The sequence below is a fragment of the Saimiri boliviensis genome, chromosome 11 (genome assembly GCF_048565385.1).
Source record: "Saimiri boliviensis isolate mSaiBol1 chromosome 11, mSaiBol1.pri, whole genome shotgun sequence".
Taxonomy (NCBI): domain Eukaryota; kingdom Metazoa; phylum Chordata; class Mammalia; order Primates; family Cebidae; genus Saimiri; species Saimiri boliviensis.
The window spans coordinates 114,372,546-114,392,786 of record NC_133459.1 but is presented as its reverse complement, the minus strand read 5'-3'; the positions used below and the strand labels follow the sequence as shown (position 1 = coordinate 114,392,786).

Genomic DNA, 20,241 nt, shown 5'->3' with positions numbered 1-20,241 from the left:
GAATAGATAATTCAGAAGATACACAAATGGCCAACAAACATATGAAAACATGATTAACATCACTGATGATCAGAGAAATGCAAATCAAAAACCACAATGCAATACAACCTTACTCCTGCAAGAATGGCCATAATCAAAAAATCAAAAAATAATAGATGTTGGCATGGATGTGTTGAAAAGGAAACACTTCTCCACTGCTGGTGGGAATGTAAACTAGTACAAACACTATGGAAAACGGTGTGGAGATTCCTTAAAGAACTTAAGCAGAACTAGCATTTGATTCAACAGTCCCACTCCTGGGTATCTACCCAAAGGAGAATAAGTCATTATATGAAAAAGATACTTGCTCACTCATGTTTATAGCAGCACCATTCACAATTGCAAACATGTGGAACCAACCCAAATACCCGTCAGTCAACGAGTGGTTAAAGAAACTATGGTATATAAATCAGACAAGTCTTTGACTACAAGGATGTTGTAACTGGATCCAATCATGTATTTACCCTTAGTGAACTTTATCCTGAATCTGTCTGCCACTTCTCTGCTGGTCACTGCCTGTCTGAGCACCATGACTCAAGGTTCTGCTCAGCAGAACACAACTCTTCTGATTCTCAGTGCTGTACTTGGAGAAGGATGGTTAGTCATATGTTTTAAAGCAGGTCAGTATGGTGGCTTTCCAGTCTGCCAGGCTCCTTTGCAGTGGGTTGGGGCTGAGTGACTGCTTGTGGCAAATGAACTGTGAGAAAAAGTGACATGTGTGCTTCTGAGTCTGAGCAGTTAGGAGCCAGTTAGGTGTCTCTCCCATCTGCCTCTTGTCTTGTTGAGGTAAAGCCACATGTTCCAGATAGGCTAGCTATAAGATAGACAATGCCTATCTGTCACTGGGAATTTGGGGGTTATTTGTCATTGTTGTTCGTTTGTTTTTGTAAAGACAAGGTCTTGCTGTGTTTCCCAGGCTGGTCTTGGACTCCTGGCCTCAAGTGATTCTCCTGCCTTGGTGTCTCAGGTGCTTGGATTACAGGTGTGAGCCACTGTGCCCGGACTGGAGTTATTTGTTACTAAATGAAGATTAGGCAAGTGGTTCTCAAAGTGTGGTACAGGAACTCCTAGGTGTTCCTAAGACACTTTTATGGGGTTGGCTAAGGGAAAACCACTTTCATAATAATGCAAAGTTGTTGTTCACTTTTGTGACTCTCATTCCATCATGATTATATAACAGAGTTTCTCCAGATGATTTAAGATGTGTGATAATGTCATTGCTCTTACAGCATGTATCTTTATATATTCTTGTGTTAAATTTTTTTTTCTGTTTAATTTCTAATGTGGTAAATATTAATAGGTAGAACATATATATGCAAAAGTTCTTTGAGAGTCCTCAGTAACTTGTTTTAAGAAACGTAGAGGGATCTTGAGACCAAAATCTTTGAGAACCACTAGATTAGTTAGTTCTACTTTGCCTAATACAGAACTTACATGGGCAATTTGGAGTTGGATATAGTGATCCTAACCTCTTTTGGTTTAAATCAATTCAAAAATTAATTTTCAAGATTTTTATGAGAGAAAGTACAGAATAAAAAATGCATTTTAAATTCAATAAAGTTATTTTGGTGGGGAGTACTGAAAGACATTGAGTGTTGATGGAATAGTTAGAAGATACGTGTAGAATTTGAAAGCCTGTATCAGAAAAATTAATGATACAAAGAGGAAGGAATTGTGTAGCAGGCACATTTTATTACTGAGCATATTAGTCAAATGTTGGTTGATAATTTCTACCCGTAACAGCAAGAATTTTAGTGTATAAACTATGCAAAGGCATATAAATTTAGAAGACTAGCTATGCTCTGTTTTTCCTAATTGTTAAAGCAAAGGCATTAAGATTTTATGAATATTTGTTTCCTGCTGTATATTTTATGTATATTACTAATAATTATTAATCATTATAACCCATAAAAAAGAATTTTAATTACAACTTCTATTTTATGGATGAAACTGACATTCACAATCAGAATCAGAATTTAAAAATTAAAAATTTTATGCCAATACCTTCTTTTTTTTCCTTGAGATGGAGTCTTGCTCTGTTGCCCAAACTGGAGTGCAGTGGCATAATCTCGGCTCACTGCAACCTCCACCTCCCAGGTTCAAGCAATTCTCCTGCCTCAGCCTCCACAGTAGCTGGGATTACAGGCATCTGCCACTACACTGGCTAATTTTTTTAGTATTTTTAGTAGAGATGGGGTTTCACTATGTTGACCGGGCTAGTCTCGAACTCCTGACCTCATGATCCACCAGCCTTGGCCTCCCAAAGTGCTGGGATTACAGGGGTGAGCCACAGCGCCTGGCCTCCTTTACTTCTTCCATAATGCCAAGCTAACCTGATAAAATCAAGTCAGAGATAAACAGAGATTGAATTATCATGAAGGAACACGTGCATTGGAATTTTTATGACATTCTGCTTTTCAACAGTGTTCCCAAAATGCTATTTCTGCCTTCATATACTTTAGTTCAAGGTTTGGGCAGGGATTTGTTGCTCATTACTCTTTTTTTCCGATTCCATTGAAACATCTTCAGTGTTTTTTCATTGCCTGCAACCATTTAAAGCTCTTCTTTATTAATTCCGTCATCAAGTATTTATTAAGTTCTCACTACCTAGGAGATACCGTTCTAGATGCTGGAGACATAAAAGCTAATGAAATCTACAAACATCTCTGCACGTTTGGAGCTTACATCAGAGAGGGAGCTGAGAATAAACAAGATAAATATATAGAATGTGTGTGTCAGACAGTGATAAGGTCTAAGATGAACAATGAGTCAGGGAAGGGAATGTGTGGGAATCAGGGAAGGGTGCCCTTCTAGACACAGGGGCCAGAGTAGGCCTCAGTGGGAGGGTGACAAGTCAGAAAAGGTGGAAGAAAGTGAGGGAGCTGCATGGGTACCCAGAGGGAAAGCCTCCAAGAAAGCGAATGCTAGGCACAAAGACCTCAAGGTGGGAGCTGCACGAAAACAAAGAGGCCACCCTTGGTCGAAGCCGAGCGAAGAAAACTTGTATGGTCCTTGTAAGGATCTGGGTTTTCCTATGAGCGAGATGGGTACTGGTTTAGTATTTTGTGCTGAGGAAAGACGTGATCTGCCTGGTATTTTAGCAGAACCATTCTGACTCCTTTGCTGGGAATTCTGTGTGCAGAGGGCAAAAGAAGCAGCAAAGAGATCTGGTAGGAAGATATTGAAGAAACCTAGGTGAGAGGTGATGTGACTCAATCCAGAGTGATGGCAGCAAAGGTATTGAGAAATGGTCAAATTTTGGTTGTATTTTGATGGTAGAGCAACAGGTTTTTAAAATAATTGTTGACGTGACAGAAAGAGAGGTCAAGAGTCACCTTAAGATTTTTGGTCTGAGCATCTGGAAGAAAATCAGCTTGTAAGGGGAAGGGTGGAGAAGTGGGCTGGCGAAGAATACCAGGAACTCAGTTTTAATTCTTGCTATAGACTGAATGTTTGTGTCTTCCCCAAATTGCTGTGTTGAAAGCTTAACTTTCACTGTGATGGTAGGTATTAAGAAGTATGGCCTTTGGGAGGTAATTATGTCATAAGGCCAGAGCCCTCATGAGTAAGATTGATGCCCTTATAAAAGAGACCCCAGAGAGACTCCTAGGCCCTTTCACTATGTGAGGACACAGTGAGAAGGCAGAGTCCAAGAGGAAGTGGACCCTTGTCAGACACTGAATGTGCCTTGATCTTGGACTTCTCAGCCTCCAGAATGGTGAGAACTCAACTTCTGTTTTTTATGTCACCTGGTTTGTGGTATTATGTTATAGCATCCCAAATAGACCAAGATAATACTCTTAATTCTGTGATGCCTATCAGGCTTGTAGGTATAGATGGCAGTTGGGTGTACAAGTCTTGAAATCAGGGTATGCATTGGAGACATAAACTTCAGAGTCATCTAAATAAACATGGCATTTAAATCCACAAGAATAGATAAGATCAAAACGGATGTGAGGGTGACCAGAAAATGGAGGCAGTCCAAGGCCTGGGCTGTATTATCTAAAGGGGAGAAGAAGAAATGACCTGGAGAAAGGAAATTAGCCTAAAATGGAGCAGCCAGTAAGGCATCACTTCAACTTCTCTGTCTCATAATTTTGTCATCCCATCTCCTCCACCACAGCTTCCATGGGATCCACCCACACGGTTCAAATCGGTCACAGCTTTTCTTACTTTTATTTCCTCATAATATGATGCTTTATGTGTGGCATGATGCCAGCTACTTCTTTCTGAGATGACTTTGAACTGGTCCATCTTCAAGAACCATTTTCAATGCCTTTCTTTTTAATTTTTTTAAATGGGGGTTAAATATACATATGTAATTTATCATCTTTATTATTTTTAGGTACCTGGGTCAGTGTTATTAAATACCTTTATGTGATTTTCCCCCTTCATCCCCTCCTCCTTTCCAGCCTCTAGTAATGACCAGTCTATCTCAATGAGATCCACTTTTTAGGCTTCAGAATAGGAGTGAGAACATGTGATATTTGTCTTTCTGTGCTTGGCTTATTTCACTGACGGCCTCCAGTTCCATCCATTTTGCCACAGATGACAGGATGTCATTCTTTTTTGGCTGAATAATATTTCATTTTGTATGATATGGATTTCATTATTTTATGGCTGAATAATATTTCATTTTTTTTGTTTTTTGGCTGTGTCCCCATCCAAACCTCATCCTGAACTACAGTTCCCATAATCACCAAGTGTCATGGGAGGGACCCTGTGGGAGGTAATTGAATCAGAGGGTGGTTACCTTCATGTTGTTCTTGTGATAGTGAGTGAGCTCTCACGATGCACTTCCCCCTCCAGCTGCCGTGTGAAGAAGGATGTGTTTGCTTCCTTCTCTGCCATGATCGTGTTTTCTGAGGCTTCCCCAGCCACATGGAATTGTGAGTCAGTTAAACCTCTGTGTAAATCACCAGTCTTGGGTGTTTCGTCATAGAAGCATGAGAATGGACCAACCCATTGTTTATGTACCACATTTTCTTTATTCATCCATTAATGGGCACTTAGGTTGATTCCATATTTCAGCTATTACCAGTAGTGCTGTGATAAACATGGAGGTGCAGCTCTCTCTTAGACACATTCACTGCCTTTCTTATATCCCCCACATTTTCCCTTTTTTGTAGCAATTACTGCATTTCAAAAACAACTGGTGTATAGCAATTCCACATACGTTTGTGTACATATTTGTTACTTCTCTAAACAGTAAGCTTTATGTGGGTAAAGACTGTGCCACATTGCAGAGTATTGCCTGTTTATTGAGAAAAAATGAACTTTGTTGAAAAATGATTGGGCAGATGTGGACAGGACAAAGACGCAAAGAAGCACAGAATGTCTAAATAATAGCCTCATTTGGATCCAAAAATTATGTGTTGCCGTGGAAACAAAGAGATTTATCATTACATTCCTGTACTAATAGACAAGGTAAGCAGTGATCTATCTGCTTGTGGTATAGCATGGACACCACTGCTATACTGCCTTTTGATTTTTAAATTCTCCTTAATATCTGGTAATTAAAAGAGAATTTAAAAAAATCTGAAGATCAGACATGGTACTAGAATAATTTTAATAATATAGGAGATACAATCTAGTTATCCATGGACAAATACTTCCCTAATCTACTTATAGAATGAAATCATAAACATGTGACCTACTATCCAAAATTCAGTTTGAAGATATGCATTTCATCTTCTTTGTTTGCAGGGTACTGCAACCTTCTTTGGCAACAGGCCCCTCTGCTTCCTACAGTTTGGTCCAGGGCTGTTTTACACATTTACTTTACCTGTTGTAGGCAGTCCACTGGGTTTCCCAGCTCCCTTTACGTATTATTAACATTCCACCATTTATGTGGAATACAACAGGAATTATTAGTACCTTGGAGTCGTGCAATGCAATAGGCTATCCGTTTAGCTCCTGATGGCATTTGAATGTGTGACCTTTTTAAAGTAAATCAATAACACATAATTATTTTAACTTAAAAAATAATCAAGTCCCAGCATTTCCTTGTAAATTACTTACCTTGCATGTTGATTGAGTTAGGAAAACCAATTAGAAATTAGGAATATGAAGATTCTGACCAGAGGTATGCAGGCCCAAAACAAATATATTTGAAAAAGGCAAATTTTGCAAAACTTCAAAAAAAGCTTATTCAGGAATGAAAGTTTTACTTTTGATCTTCATTATTGACTGGCTTGATTTCCTTGTTTCTACTTTAGGTTCTTTCTTGCCCTGGAGACTCAATGATTTTATGTCTAGTGGTTCATAAGTCACAGATATCTGGAATTAGGTGGTAAGTATTTTTCTTTCCTTAGTGCAAGCCTATAAAACCTCAGCAGTTTGTATTTTGAGGCAATCAAAACTAAATGGAGTCCTGCATAATTTGCTTCCTCTTCCTAATGTTTCCATAAAAACAAAATACTATGGACAACCCCTGAAATATAGAGACCTTTTCCTTTCTGAATGTAAATGGAATGAAAATTAGCTTGAACAATCTCCCTACATGTATATATATACAAACATAAAAAATACCACATTTCACTTTGCTTGCATACTATACAATGATTGGTAATTTTAAAAATATTTGAGTAATTACTCTTTTTAAAGATAAAAAGCCAACAGCAACAACAACAATAAAAACCTTTGGGATAACTTGAGATTTTAGGGAACCAAACTAATGACAGATTGTTACTATTGCTTAAACTCTCTTCAAAATATCTCTGAAAATGAAAGAGATGGGAGATAAGACCAGGGAAGCCTCAGAACTCTTTATTAAATCACCCATCTTTTCATTTCTATATCATAAGAATAGTCAGCTCTTTTGCTGCTAGCACGAAATGACCCTACAATATGTACAATGGATTTTCTTATCCTTTTATTATAAAAAAAAAAAAAAATCTCTCCTTCCTTTTCACCTTCTGGGAGGCTTTTGGCCCTAGAACTTCTAGAAAACTTGAAAAAAAGAATCTGAAAGAAGAAAGGCAGCTGACTTGGCAGATCTGGCCATGCCTTGGGTGATGGGCTCTGACACTGAGTTAAAGAATATTATTTTGATGGGAGATGTTATTTTTAGAGCCAGACATGGTACTTTAGAAGAGACGGAAACAGACAGCACCTTTCTCCTAAAGTGCCTGCACTTTGATTTGGCCAGGACAGCATTCACGCGAATGAGGCCTGGAGAATGTAGCTGGCAGGCAAATCAGCATAATGAAGCTCCCGGCAGAAGGGGGCTTTCAGAAGCTAGTTGAAGATGAAGATAGAAGGGCCTCAGGGTAGGAGATTATTCGAAAATTAAGAAGGCAGCTGAAAAGAAGGCATAGAGAGCTGGGGAACCTAATGGAAGTTGCTCTGGGGAAATAAAAAAGACTGAGAAGAAGGCCAGGTGTGACTACACAGGAGAGAAAATAAGGTATAAATACCGAATGCATGAGGGGCTTGAAACCTAGATGATGGGTTGATCGGTGCAGCAAGCCACCACGCACATGTGTACCTTTGTAACAAACCTGCACATTCTGCTCATGTATCCTGAAACTTAAAGTAAAATTTAAAAAAAATTTTAAAAAGATGAAAAAAAAAAAAAAAAGCAAGAAGAAAGGACAAGGGTGGAGGTGAGACGGGATTTAAAGAGACTGACAGCTGCAAGAGAAAGCCCAGTGGTATTGAATGACCTGGGGACGTAACTGGCATAGCCTGATGGAACTACCTGATAAGTGCTTGATGAGTGATGTCTGTTTTCTGGAATGTTATGTTAGGTAGAGCGGGGATAATATAAATTAGGCTAACATGCATGTTCTCGGTTAGTAAGCAAAATAAAAGCTCAGAAGTTCTTATCTGCAAATGAAGTGACTGGTCAGGAGAGCATTAGGATTATCTTTCAAAGTATAAACTCTGCATCAAGATGACGAGGAGAATCCTTGTGGAAATGACTGGAATAAACCCAATTTACGTATGAGTTAAATATCTAAAATATATATTAGTGAGAAAAAGATTGTTTATGAACTGACCAAAGTAAAAGTATTATTGGAGTAGTGATGAAGATTTTCCCATCTATCTTTCAGGGAGTGATTGTTACTAGTTCCTGAGAAAAACTGGGAAGAAGCCAAAGGTAGGACAGCAAAGGAGAAAGGCATGATTTTTAGTGTAGTAAGTAGATGTGTGATTTGGCTACTAGAGGAGACATTGATAAAATTCAGTCATCTGCCTATAACAGAAATAATAATGCACAGTTGGGACTTAATTGGCTTCATTCGAAGGGTTCAAATGGACACAGAATAACTGTAAAACACTTTCTAAGAGAAATACATTTACCATAATTGTATACATTAACCAGAAGAATTTAAAATTAACTAAAAAGTGACCTTATAAGGCCTGAATATCACATTATTCAATTTGTTTGTTATAATGAGTAGAAATAATCCTTGTCTAAATAGATGATGGGGCTAGATGACAGAGCCCATGGGACCAACAGGCATCCTTTTAATTGCATCATGTCCTTTTAAATATATTAGACCATTTGTGTTTGCAGTGTGTTGAAACAACTCCCTGTTATATTTGCAAACTCATTGGCATTGGATGGTGTTTTTCCTTATTTAAGAATGTTTCTAATAAATTTTCAGATTAAAAAGATAGAATTTAATACTAAAAACTTTAAGGAAAAGTTTTATACATAAGCTGATCAATATTTAATATTTAGATGCTACTCACATTGAGATATTGAGAGATGGGAGAGAAAACACTCTCGATACTTCAGAATACAACAGAAAAGTTTAATGACTATACCGCTAAAACCATTTGAAAATTTTTAACATTATTAACTTTTAGATTATGATAGTTAATACTAAGTGTCAACTTGATTTCATTGAAGCATGCAAAATATTCTTCCTGGGTGTCTGAGGGTGTTGCTAAAGGAGATTAACATTTGAATCAGTGGGCTGAGGAAGGCAGATCCACCCTTAATCTGGGGGGTACAATCTAATCAGCTACCAGTGAAAAAGCAGGCAGGAGAACGTGAAAAGGCAAGACTGGCCTCGCCTCCCAGCCCACATCTTTCTCCCGTGCTGGATGCTTCCTGCCCTCGAACATCAGACTCCAAGTTCTGCAGTTTTGAGACTCAGACTGGCTTTCCTTGCTCCTCAAGCTTGCAGACAGCCTATTGTGGGACCTTGTGATCGTGTACGTTAATACATGATAATCAATTGGGTCACCAAGCGGCTGACTGGCTTCTGTTCACCTTTGCTTTTCAATCTAGGAATAGCTTTAGTTAACAGTTGTGTGGAAAATGAGTCAACTGAAAATATTTAGAGGTGAATTTCAGGGCCACTAGTAAAGAAATATTATGAAACATGGCTGTATGCTAGGTAATACAGAATAGACACAAAATGAGCCTAAGTCTGTTGCAGTCATTGGGCTTAGCAGGTGACACACATGATCTCTTTTTGTCTGTCCCATTTAGTGTGGGGGCACATATCATCGTCATGGCCTGTATGAGGCAACTGAGATTTAGAAAGGGTAAAGAACTTTCTTAAAGTTCCAGTCCTGATACGTGAAGGAATCAGACTTAAAACTGAAATCCATGGTCTAGCCACCACCGAGCCTGCCTCAGTGTGCATTTGCTCCCAGCAGCAGTCTGTGGATCTAGATGGATGTAAAAGAAGTCAGCATATTGTCGAGGAATCAGTATAGCTAGTGCTAGTCGTTATAGAAGTAGGGTAAAGGATTGCATGACAGGGACACATTCCTTTCTTATTTCTGTTTCGTAGTTTCCATAACACACCCTAGATATTTATGCCTCAGGCACCACACCTGATATGGACATACGGTGGTGAGGAAAACAGAGCTGTTGGTTTTATATGGCCTATAACCTCAGGCCTGCCACCCTCTTGGTATAAACGAGCTCTTGCCTACATGTGGCCTGCACCTTTAGTCTTACGCCGTAAAGCTCTTGGCCACATTCTGTACTTCATTCAGCCTGCCTCCTTTCCATCTTCCCTCCTATATCTGCCTGGCTCCCGCCACTCACCAAGGCCGCTGACTGAGCTGGGGTCCCGTGGGAAGGTCTAGACAGGGTCATCTAATGAGTTCATGGGTCCTGAGTGCTTCTGCCTTCATGGACTCCTCTTCCATAAACATCAAATTAAAAATTCTGTTTTATGACTGGGTTGGTATGCAGATGAACCTATTAACATTATATGCTAAACCATTTTCTTTAACTTCAAAGTTTTTTTTTCTTCTACTTTTAAAACAAATTAAAACATTTTCATAGACCCCTAAAAGTATTGCAGGCCTTAGGTCCTGCAACTACTGTGCCTAATGGATACATTGGTTGTGGATCTAGTCACCAATTGGCAAAACACTATTGCTGACCAGAAAGTCAGACAAAATTAGTCAGTAAATACCCTCTGTGGTTGATTGTGATCTCTCTGTGAGTGACTTTTCTGGGAGTTTAAGACTTCTGCCCTTTTGCTTTGCCTGCTATAATCATCACTCAGTTGTCACTTGGTAAGTGCCTAATTATATTATTTGGTGATAAGTGAAGTTTCTAAGGGACACACTCTTCCAAACAGCTGTGATTGAATTTGTTTTTGATACTTTATTTAATTTACAATTGCATTTGTAAAATCAGAATTAGTCTAATTTATTTAATGACCCCCATCACAGGCTGCAGGATATTTTCTGAGGGTTTTTAATTATACATGAATAAACAGCATAATTTTAGAGGTGTTCAAGTGAAGTACGCATTCACCTAATTCCCACCATTGGTTCTCAGCTAAGGATTTAGTAATTTTGCCCTGCTACAGTAAAAACCTTCTTAATAAATACAAACTGTTTTTTCCAAAAGGTTGAATTCATCTAGTAATTTAGAGATCTATCTTTCTCTTTTAAAGCTTTGGAATCTAGTTTTTGACCTTTTCTATTCTGTTCCCAGGATAAATATATTTCTTTGGATGAAGTTAATGATGTTATAACTGATCCTGAACAAAAGGTTAAGTTCTTATGAGGACCAAAATCGAATTTTTGATTAATTTGTTAAAGGGGTTTTATCTATGTTTTTGTTTTTCCTCTAAATTTAAGTGTCCCTTAGTTAGCCCTACATTAAAGGGAATTTGAATTATGTTTCACTCGTTTAGGGAGCCCATGATGATGACATTTGGAAGAATCTCCGTAGACAAGAATGAAACTCCCATTTTTTTCCCCACTTTGCTAACAACTCAGTGTTCTGAAAAGTCTGGAATGCACTATGAAAAGTTTGTGTGCTTAGTGAAATGTTGTACAATTGGCCAATCCAGTAAGTCTTGGGAAATGTCCTAGGAGCTTGGCAAGAAGAAGTTCTCAGGAGAGCCTGAATGCTGCCAATTTCCAATTGGCCAAGACACATTACAAGGACAGCCGTCTCTCTGAGCAACCTGGCATTTCCACTCCAATTGGAATCTGCAACGGCAAGATGCGCAGGGGAAGAAGATTAAACAGACCTTTTCAGATTTCCGGTCCAGGTGAATCTTTCATTTATCTGGTCTGCTTTCCTCTTCTTTTGATCACTGACCATTTCCACTATTAGGGAACACCGAGCACATTGCAGGTTCATTTCTAGAACTGATCAACAGCCAAGGAAAATGCAAGATGAGTGAACTGATCTGTCTTTATACATAAACACAAGGCATTTAACCTGCCTGAACAGTTCAAATTGTTGCTAATAAAATTGTAGATCTGCTGTATGAGGCAACCTGCCTGTCATATTGGCTGTTGCTCAAGTAGCTCCCACCCTGAATGTGTGTTTAGGAAACATGACAGCTGTGCTCTTTGCCTGACTGCTTCCATTTATGAAAACATGGGGGTAAATTGCAGTCACCCCCATAGGCCATTTACTGTGAATCTTCTTTTCTAGGCACAGCCAAGAGTAAATGCCCCCAACAGAATCGAATGACAGTCATTCAGGGTCTACCTGAAATAGGTTTAATTTGCTTTTTACAAAAAAGGTCTCAGGAAATGAAAAACTTTGCCTAATTGGAATTCTTAAAAAAAAAAAAATTGTTTTTCCCAAAACAATGCCCATTTTATGTGATATTAACAGTCACCTCTGATGGTTGCTTCTTTAGGGAAGCAAGACAAAAATATCCATTTATACCAAGTATAATTCGTCCCCTGAAGTTTATCTTTTGGGTGCGGCTGGGGAGGGATTGGAGGGCTTGGAGCCCACACATGCCCCTTTGGCAAATCTGATCTCATTCTATCTTGTAAGCATCATCAACGGTGTCATCTCTGAAAACAAAGCCTAGTAGCAGATGAGTTGAGACAGTTCCTCCAGTGTGGGTGATTAATTCATCTTTGTCTGTAGAATACTGGTTTCCCTTATCACCATGCTCCACCTGTCCCTGCATCCTTCAAAGTGCTTCTGGGATTTTGCTTGTGCCCTGTGGCTCTTATCAGAATAGTCTCTGCCCTGTCTTGTGCAGTCAGCACAGAAGGGGAGCCAGGGATTCTCTGGAGCAAGCTCTGCCACATTTCCCAAGTTCTCAGCTTTGCCCGTGTTCCAACAGTCTGAAAGCCAGGCTTTGAAAACTTACCCCTTCCCCTACCTTTTTAGTTCCTATTACAGTCTCACTATTGTGAACACCCGAGTCATTGCAAAAATACTGATCTAATGCGGCCCAAAGCATCCCATATGAAAAAAGCAAACAAGCATGTCTGATCATAGAGTAATGAGACCTGTTAGGAGCAACACATGAAATGTCCATGTTGATCTCCAGTCATGTGATAGAGACCTTCACTTGCCCCACTAGTCATTTATGAGACCTGCGTCGGCTCACTTCTCCCTGTGCAGTAGTTCTCTGGATGTCTGTTTCTGACAAGTTTTCTCTGGCTGCTTGGCCCACAATGGCTTGTCAAACAGGAACAATGGAACTTTATTTTAGCCAAGGTAGTATTTACCTAGATCACCACCTCTTCTACCTTTATCATATCAACTTAAGTTCCCATCAAAACCTGATGAACCCCATGAATCCTTGACAGGGCACTGCCAACCCACAAGGACGGCTTGGCCCTGCTGCTCAGCATCTGGGATATAAAGGACTTTCACTGTGCCTAAGTAAACAATATGTTTTCTTACCAGTTTCTTAAGGTTGCTTTGGCAAGCAAGTAAGGAGTAGGCTTGTAATATTTCTTACATACTATGCTTGAAATCGCTCATGCAAAATCAATTATCTCACCATCATTTTAGACACTGTGGGAAAAGTACAAGAGTTATACTAATGGTTCATAGAATACAACTTGCCCCCGGGGAAGTTATGCTGCTTTATCACTGGTAGTTCTCACTCTGTGCTTAACCTTGAACGATTTTCCTTTCCCAGCCAGCATCCCAGGGCCATGGTGTTGTCACTCAGTCCCTTTGTTCCTGTACACTAGGTCTATAGGAGTTGAATATTTCAGGGCCCTAAAGTCATAGTTACTTGTTTTCCAGTACACTCTCAGCAGTAGTTATCTCTACCATTGATCAGCCAGCAGTTTGTTTATTATCAAATCCAGCCCAAAGTAATCTGCAGCAATAGCCAGGGCATTGTCCTTCATTTTAAGACACAGGAATTGTTTCCTATGGCCAAAGGTTTTTCCAGGGTGAAACCAGGCTGCTGCTATAGAAAGGTATGAAGCAATGTCATGGTATGAAGAAATGTCCTGGGGAAGTACTGAGAATTAAAACTTGGTCTCAATTTTTTAAAGGAACGTAGAACACTAAAACTGCTGGTCATTAGGGTTTCTACTACTAGTATTTATTACAGTAGCTGAAATGTTTTGGGGGCTTTCTGTGTGCCAGGCTCTGCAATATGGGATTTACTATACCGCCCCCTTAAATCTTCACCTCCTGATGAGGTGTTAATAATAGTTTCCCCATTATACAAATGCAAAACTGAGTGCTTACAGAATTTCTCAAAAACAAAGCCAGTTCATTGTGGAAAGTGTTGGTGAAAGGTCAAAATAGATTTGGTAGGTTCTAGCGTTCAGCATCACCTAACGTAATCCATCTTCGACCATGTGCAGGACCACCTTTATTTGAATCCTGGATCTACAGCTCGCTTAAGGTTTTCTTTTTTTAAAATTCCGCTTCTTTGTTGATAAGATGGATTTAGTAACAGCATCTGTAACAATGGGTTGTAAAGACTGCAGGGATACTAATAACAGTGACACTTATGAATGTTTATCCTGTGCCAACATTGTGTCTAAGTTCACTGAATGTATCTGCTTATTTAATTCTGACCATAAGCCTGTTAGGTAGATAATACTGTCTGTCCCTTCTAGAGACAAGGAAGCTGAGGTTCACAGAAGTAAAGTAACTTTCCCAAGGTTATGTAGAGAGTAAACATAGCTGGTCTATGAGCTCTTGCCCAAATGCAGCTGGTCTATGGTTACATCTCCTGTCCGACAACACGAAGATAAGTTAGTAACCCACACTGAAGGAAATGTCTCAACTCATCTGCTGCTAGGCTTTCTTTTCAGAGATGACGCTGTTGACAATGCTTACAAGATAGAATGAGATGAGATTTGCCACAGGGGCATGTGTGGGCTCCAAGCCCTCTAATCCCTCCCCAGCCAGGCATTTGGTACTTGGAACCACCTTTACGCCATTGCTTTCAGTAACATAACCAAAGCACTTGGCATAGTACCTTGCCTCGTGGTAACCAATCAATAAATGTTAACCATTTAAGAATATAACTGTGTCAGGCATTATGCTAGGTATTTAACATATATTATTTATAAAATTCTCTGGACAACCTCATAAGGTATCAATGAACCGAATTTTGCATATTTGGATATCAAATTGCAGGTTAAATATTAGGTTTCAACTTTATACTTTGTCCAAGGTTACATCTCTTGCTCAACGTCACATTCCAAGTGGGTAAGTATACTGGGCAAATGTACTCCAAAACCTGTGGCCTTGACCAGTCTGCCAGAGTATACATGCTATTTTTAGAAATAACCATCTCAGGCAGTGGCATGTTTTTATGCAAGCCTATTACTTTTTCTGTTTCTCTCAAAAGCTCCCATGCAGTCTTTCTGATACTTATTTAGGTTTAATTTCTGAAACATTATAGTAAAACATAATAATGAAATTGATCATGTATTACCACTTCTGCTTTTTCTTTGACCTCTTGTTTCTCATCTCACTGGGTATATTGATGCTACAGGAACCATTTTGCATTCTAGGGCTTTGCTGCACCTCACTTTGGGGTGATATATCAGACAATCAGTCACAGCAAGATACTAAGTGCCAGATGTTACTTTGTTAGCTAGGATCATCCTTTGAACATCTGTCTCTAGTCCTGAAAGGGGAAATGCCCTAATGTGCAAAAAACATGGCTTTTTGTAAGGAAGCATCCAGGCTGCTAATTAGTCACCAGGAGTAATCCAAGGAAGTAAACTTACCCCAAAGGAAACTAGCCATATTCTATAACTTGATAGTATTTTCAATGGGTGAAGATGAGAGGAGGCTGTACACTCTAAGGAAAAACTTACTGGATGGCTTCTCTTGTCTTTTTTCAATCCTAGTGGCTACTGGGGTTTTCCTAGGACCTTTTTCATTTTTTGATTAATCGAATAAAGAATATCTAGAGAAGGCTTGTTATGGGAAAGTAGCTGTGCTGCATACTGTAGAGACTTTTATTGCAGGATCTTTGTCCTTGGGGAGTTACTATTAAACACAATTTGGTTTACATGTCTTTGCATAGTTGAAATTATTTTGATTCATTAATTTAACCATTCATTAAAATTTTTGGTATCACATGCCTAGCATATCTTTAAAGAACTAGAATCATGGTAACACTGAAATGTATATTCTTTACAAGTTCTGTCTTTAGTACATGAAATGTAGGGGCTAACCAGGGAAAACGTTACCTTGTACTAGTTTCCTATTTCTGCTATAACAAATTATCACAAACCTAATGGTGTAAAACAGCACAAATTTATTATCTCATAGTTCCGGAGGTTGAAGATCCAAAGTGGATTTTGCTGGGCCCAAATCTGTCTATCAGCCAGGCCATGAAACCTCTGTAGGTTCTTCCCTTTTTCACCTTCTTGAGACCTCGTGCATTCCTTGCCTCATGGCCTCTCTGTCTGTCTTCTAATCTCAGGCCTCTTTGACTCTGGCCCTCTGCCCCCATCATCACAGCTCCTACCTTTCGTGACTCTGGTTTTCCTGTGTCTCTTACAAAAACTCTCGGGAACCTTGTAATTACATTGGGACTATCCACATAAGCCCAGATAATCCTCCTACCTCAAGATCCTTAATTTAATTACATGTGCAAAGTACCTTTCACCATGAGTATTAGTTTCCTAGGACTGCCGGGTTCCCTCTAAGAATCTTGCTAGAGTCCTTCCTTATGTCCTCCTTGCTTCTGGCAGTGGTGGCAACTCTTGGCATCCCTTGGCTTGCAGCTGTATCACTCCAGTCTCTGCCCTTTGCTGTCACGTGGTTTATTTTCACACGGCCTTCTTGTGTTTGTTTTTCACATGGCCTTTTCCTCTTCTTATGAAGACACAAGTTATATTGGGTTAGGGCTCACCCTAGTAACCTCATCTTAGTTTGATTACATCTGTGTATTAGTCAGGGTTCTCTAGAGAGACAGAACTAGCGAAATATCTATATGTATGTATGTAAAGGGGAGTTTATTAAGTATTAACTCATATGATCACAAGGTCCCACAATAAGCCATAGGCTGAGGAGCAGGGAGAGCCAGTCCAAGTTTCAAAAGTGAACAACTTGGAGTCTAATGTTCAAGAGAAGGAAGCATCCAGCAGAGGCTGAGAGGCTAAGCCAGTCTCACCTTTCCAACATTTTTCTGCCTGTTTGTATTCTAGCCATGCTGTCGGCTGATTCGATTGTGGCCACCAGATTAAGGGTGGCTCTGCTTTCCCCAGCCCACTGACTCAAATGTTAATCTCCTTTGACAACAGCCTCACAGACACACCCAAGATCAATACTTTGTATCCTTCAATCCAATCAAGTTGACAGTTATCAACCATCATAAATCCACCCCGTGTTAACTTGAACCCATATAACATCTCCTGGGATCATATATAATCTCCAAATAAAGACAGTAATAAGGCCATAATGACACCTAACATAATACATCTATCCTTCATGTGACCAGAAACACACCAATCCCCAACCCAAATACTATTACATAAAGTTAATAATACTTAAATGTTAATGCAAAGTCAATAAATCTTATGTCATATGATAAAGGAGAAAGGAAATAAAACAAAGATATTTTCTTAGTACAAGTGTATCTGTGTACAAACATATTTTCAACAAAAGAAGGAGGAAACTCGTGACAATTACAGCCCTTGTTTCTGCATCTGGTCACATGGTCTTAGCTGCTATTGATGACGATCCTCTTCTACTACCCATTCTGTATTCCCATTCCCTTTGCCTTCAGCAAGTACCTCAGCAGGTCGTGGGTTTTTTTCCTGGTGGAGTGACCCACACCTTCATTCCTGAAGGGTCTGGGTATCTGTAGTCCTGCCTGGATTGTGCTGTTGTAGTTTCCCATTGACCTTAATTAAAGGACATGGTCAAACTGGGAGATGCTCTAACAGGTCTCCTGTATTCTGTGTGCACTCTTCCTTACTTCCACTGTGGAGTAGTAGACTGATTCCATCTTATAGTCTAGGTCAGTCACCCCAGCCAACACTGTAACTCCCTTCTTAGCTGTTGACTTAAAGGTAAGAGGAGCCCAAAGTGTCCAGGTGGCAATCTTAACTTCCAGTTTAATGGAATCATTGTTGTGTCTCCTGGTGGCAGCATTCCTCTCTCTGGAACTAACACCGCTAGGCCAGCAGAATGTAAAGTCACAGGAACAGGAAGCAAAAATTTTGCTAGTGGGTCGCTAGTGGTGATGGTGAGTGGTGCCACTTCCACCCCTTGATTCCCGGACCTGTGAATCCTGGCTATGGGAGAAGCAGTACCATGTGTTGGATGCTAATTTGGGGCATACACGGCCTTCTGGAGAATTTGGCTTCAACCCTACAAAATACTGTCACCTAGTAGGCATTGTAATTGTGACTTCAAAAGGTCATTCCACTGTTCTATCAATCCAGCTGCTTCAGGATGATGGAGAACATAGTAAGACCAGTGAATTCCATGAGCACGAGCACACTGCTGCACTTCTTTAGCCATAAAGTGAGTGCCTTGGTCAGAGGCAATGCTGTGTAGAACACCGTGACAATGGATAAGGCATTCCATGAGTCCACAAATGGTAGTCTTGGCAGAAGCACTGCATGCAGGATAGGCAAACCCATATCTAGAGTAGGTGTCTATTCTGGTGAGGACAAACCTCTGCTTTGTCCATGACAGAAAAGGTCTAATATAATCATCAACCTGCCAGCAGGTTGCTGGCTGATCACCTCAAGGAATGGAGCCATATCGAGGGCTCAGTGTTGGTCTCTGCTGATGGCAAATTGGGAACTCAGCAGTGGCTGTAGCCAGGTCAGCCTTGGTGAGTGGAAGACCATGTTGCTGAGCCCATGCATATCTCTCCATCCGTGCCACCATGGCCACTTTGTTCATAGGCTGATTGGGCAATAACAGAGGTGGCTGGTGAAAGAGGCTGAGTAGTGTCCACAGAATAGGTCATCCTATTTACTTGATTACTAAAACTTTCCTCTGCTGAGGTCACCTGTTGGTGAGCACTCATATGGGATACAAGTATCTCCACAGTTTCTGACCACTCAGAGAGGTCCATCCACATACCTCCTCCCCAAATTTCTTTGTCTCCTCTTTTCCAATCATGCTTCTTCCAAGCCCCTGACCATCCTGCCAAACCATTGGCTACAGCCCATGAATCAGTATATAATTGCAGATTTGACCATTTCTCCTCCCACACAAAGTTCACAACCAGGTACACTGATTGAACTTCTGCCCACTGGGAAGATTTCCTTTCACCACTGTCCTTCAGGGATGTCCTAGAAAGGGACTATAGTGCTGCAACTGTCCATTATCGCCTGGTGCCTGCATATTGTGCAGAAACATCTCTGAACCAGGCCCTAGTCTTCTCTTCCTTTATCAAGTGACCATAGGGAACTCTCCATGAGGTCACTGGTGCAGGTTAGGGAAGAGAAGGCAAGGAAGTCACAAGAGAAGTGGAGACCATGGGCATTTGAGCTACTTCCTCATGTAACTTACTTGTGCTTTCAGGACCTTCTTGAGCCTGATCATGTACATACTACTTCATTTGATGATGGAGTGCTGCTATGCATGACTCACTTTATGGCTAGATGGGTCAGAAAGCACCCAGTTCATGATATGCAGTTCAGGTGGCATGGTGACTTAATGACCCATAGTCAAATCTTTAGTTTCCACCAAAGCCCAGTAACAGGCCAAGAGCTGCCTCTCAAAAGGAGAGTAGTCATCTGCAGAAGATGGCAGGACCTTGCTCCAAAATCTTAGCGGCCTCTGCTGTGATTCACTTATGGGGGCCTGCCAAAGGCTCCACACAGCATCCCTATCTGCCACTGACACCTCAAGCACCACTGGATCTGCTGGGTCTTACGGCCCAAATGGAAGAGCAGCCTGCACAGCAGCCTGGACCTGCTGCAGAGCCTTCTTCTGCTCTGGACCCCACTCAAAACTGGCAGCCTTTTGGGTCACTTGATATATGGGCTGGAGTAATATATCAAAATGAGAAATATGTTGTCTCCAAAATACCAATAGGCCCACTAGGCATTGTGCTTCTTTCTTGGTTGTAGGAGGGGCCAAATGCAGCAACTTATCCTTCACCTTAGAAGGAATATATAGACAGGCTCCATACCACTGGAACCCTAGGAATTTTACTCAGGTAGAAGTTTCCTGAAGTTTAGCCAGATTTATTTCCCATTCTCTGTCATGCAAATGTCTCACCAGTAAGTCTAGTGTGTTTGCTACTTCTTGCTCACTGGATCCAATCAGCAGAATGTCATCAATGTAATGGACCAGTGTGAAACCTTATGGAAGTAAAAAGCAATCAAGATCTCTCTGAATGAGATTATGACACAAAGCTGGAGAGTTGATATACCCCTGCGGTAGGACAGCGAAAGTATATTGCTGGCCTTGTCAGTTGAAGGCAAATTGCTTCTGGTAAGCCTACGGATATGAATGGAGAAAAAGATGTTTGTGAAGTCAATGGCTGCATACCAGGTACCAGGAGATATGTTAATTTGCTCAAGCAATGAAACCACATC

The 20,241-nt window shown here is 40.3% G+C and overlaps 1 long non-coding RNA gene across 1 annotated transcript; it reads left to right on the top strand.

Moving 5' to 3' along the window:
* The first annotated feature begins 4,820 nt into the window (after window positions 1-4,820).
* LOC141580430 (uncharacterized) lies at window positions 4,821-13,067 on the top strand. Its single transcript, XR_012512627.1, has 4 exons — window positions 4,821-4,928; window positions 6,258-6,331; window positions 8,097-8,143; window positions 11,166-13,067. It is a non-coding gene; the product is annotated as an uncharacterized LOC141580430 (long non-coding RNA).
* The last annotated feature ends 7,174 nt before the right edge of the window (window positions 13,068-20,241 follow it).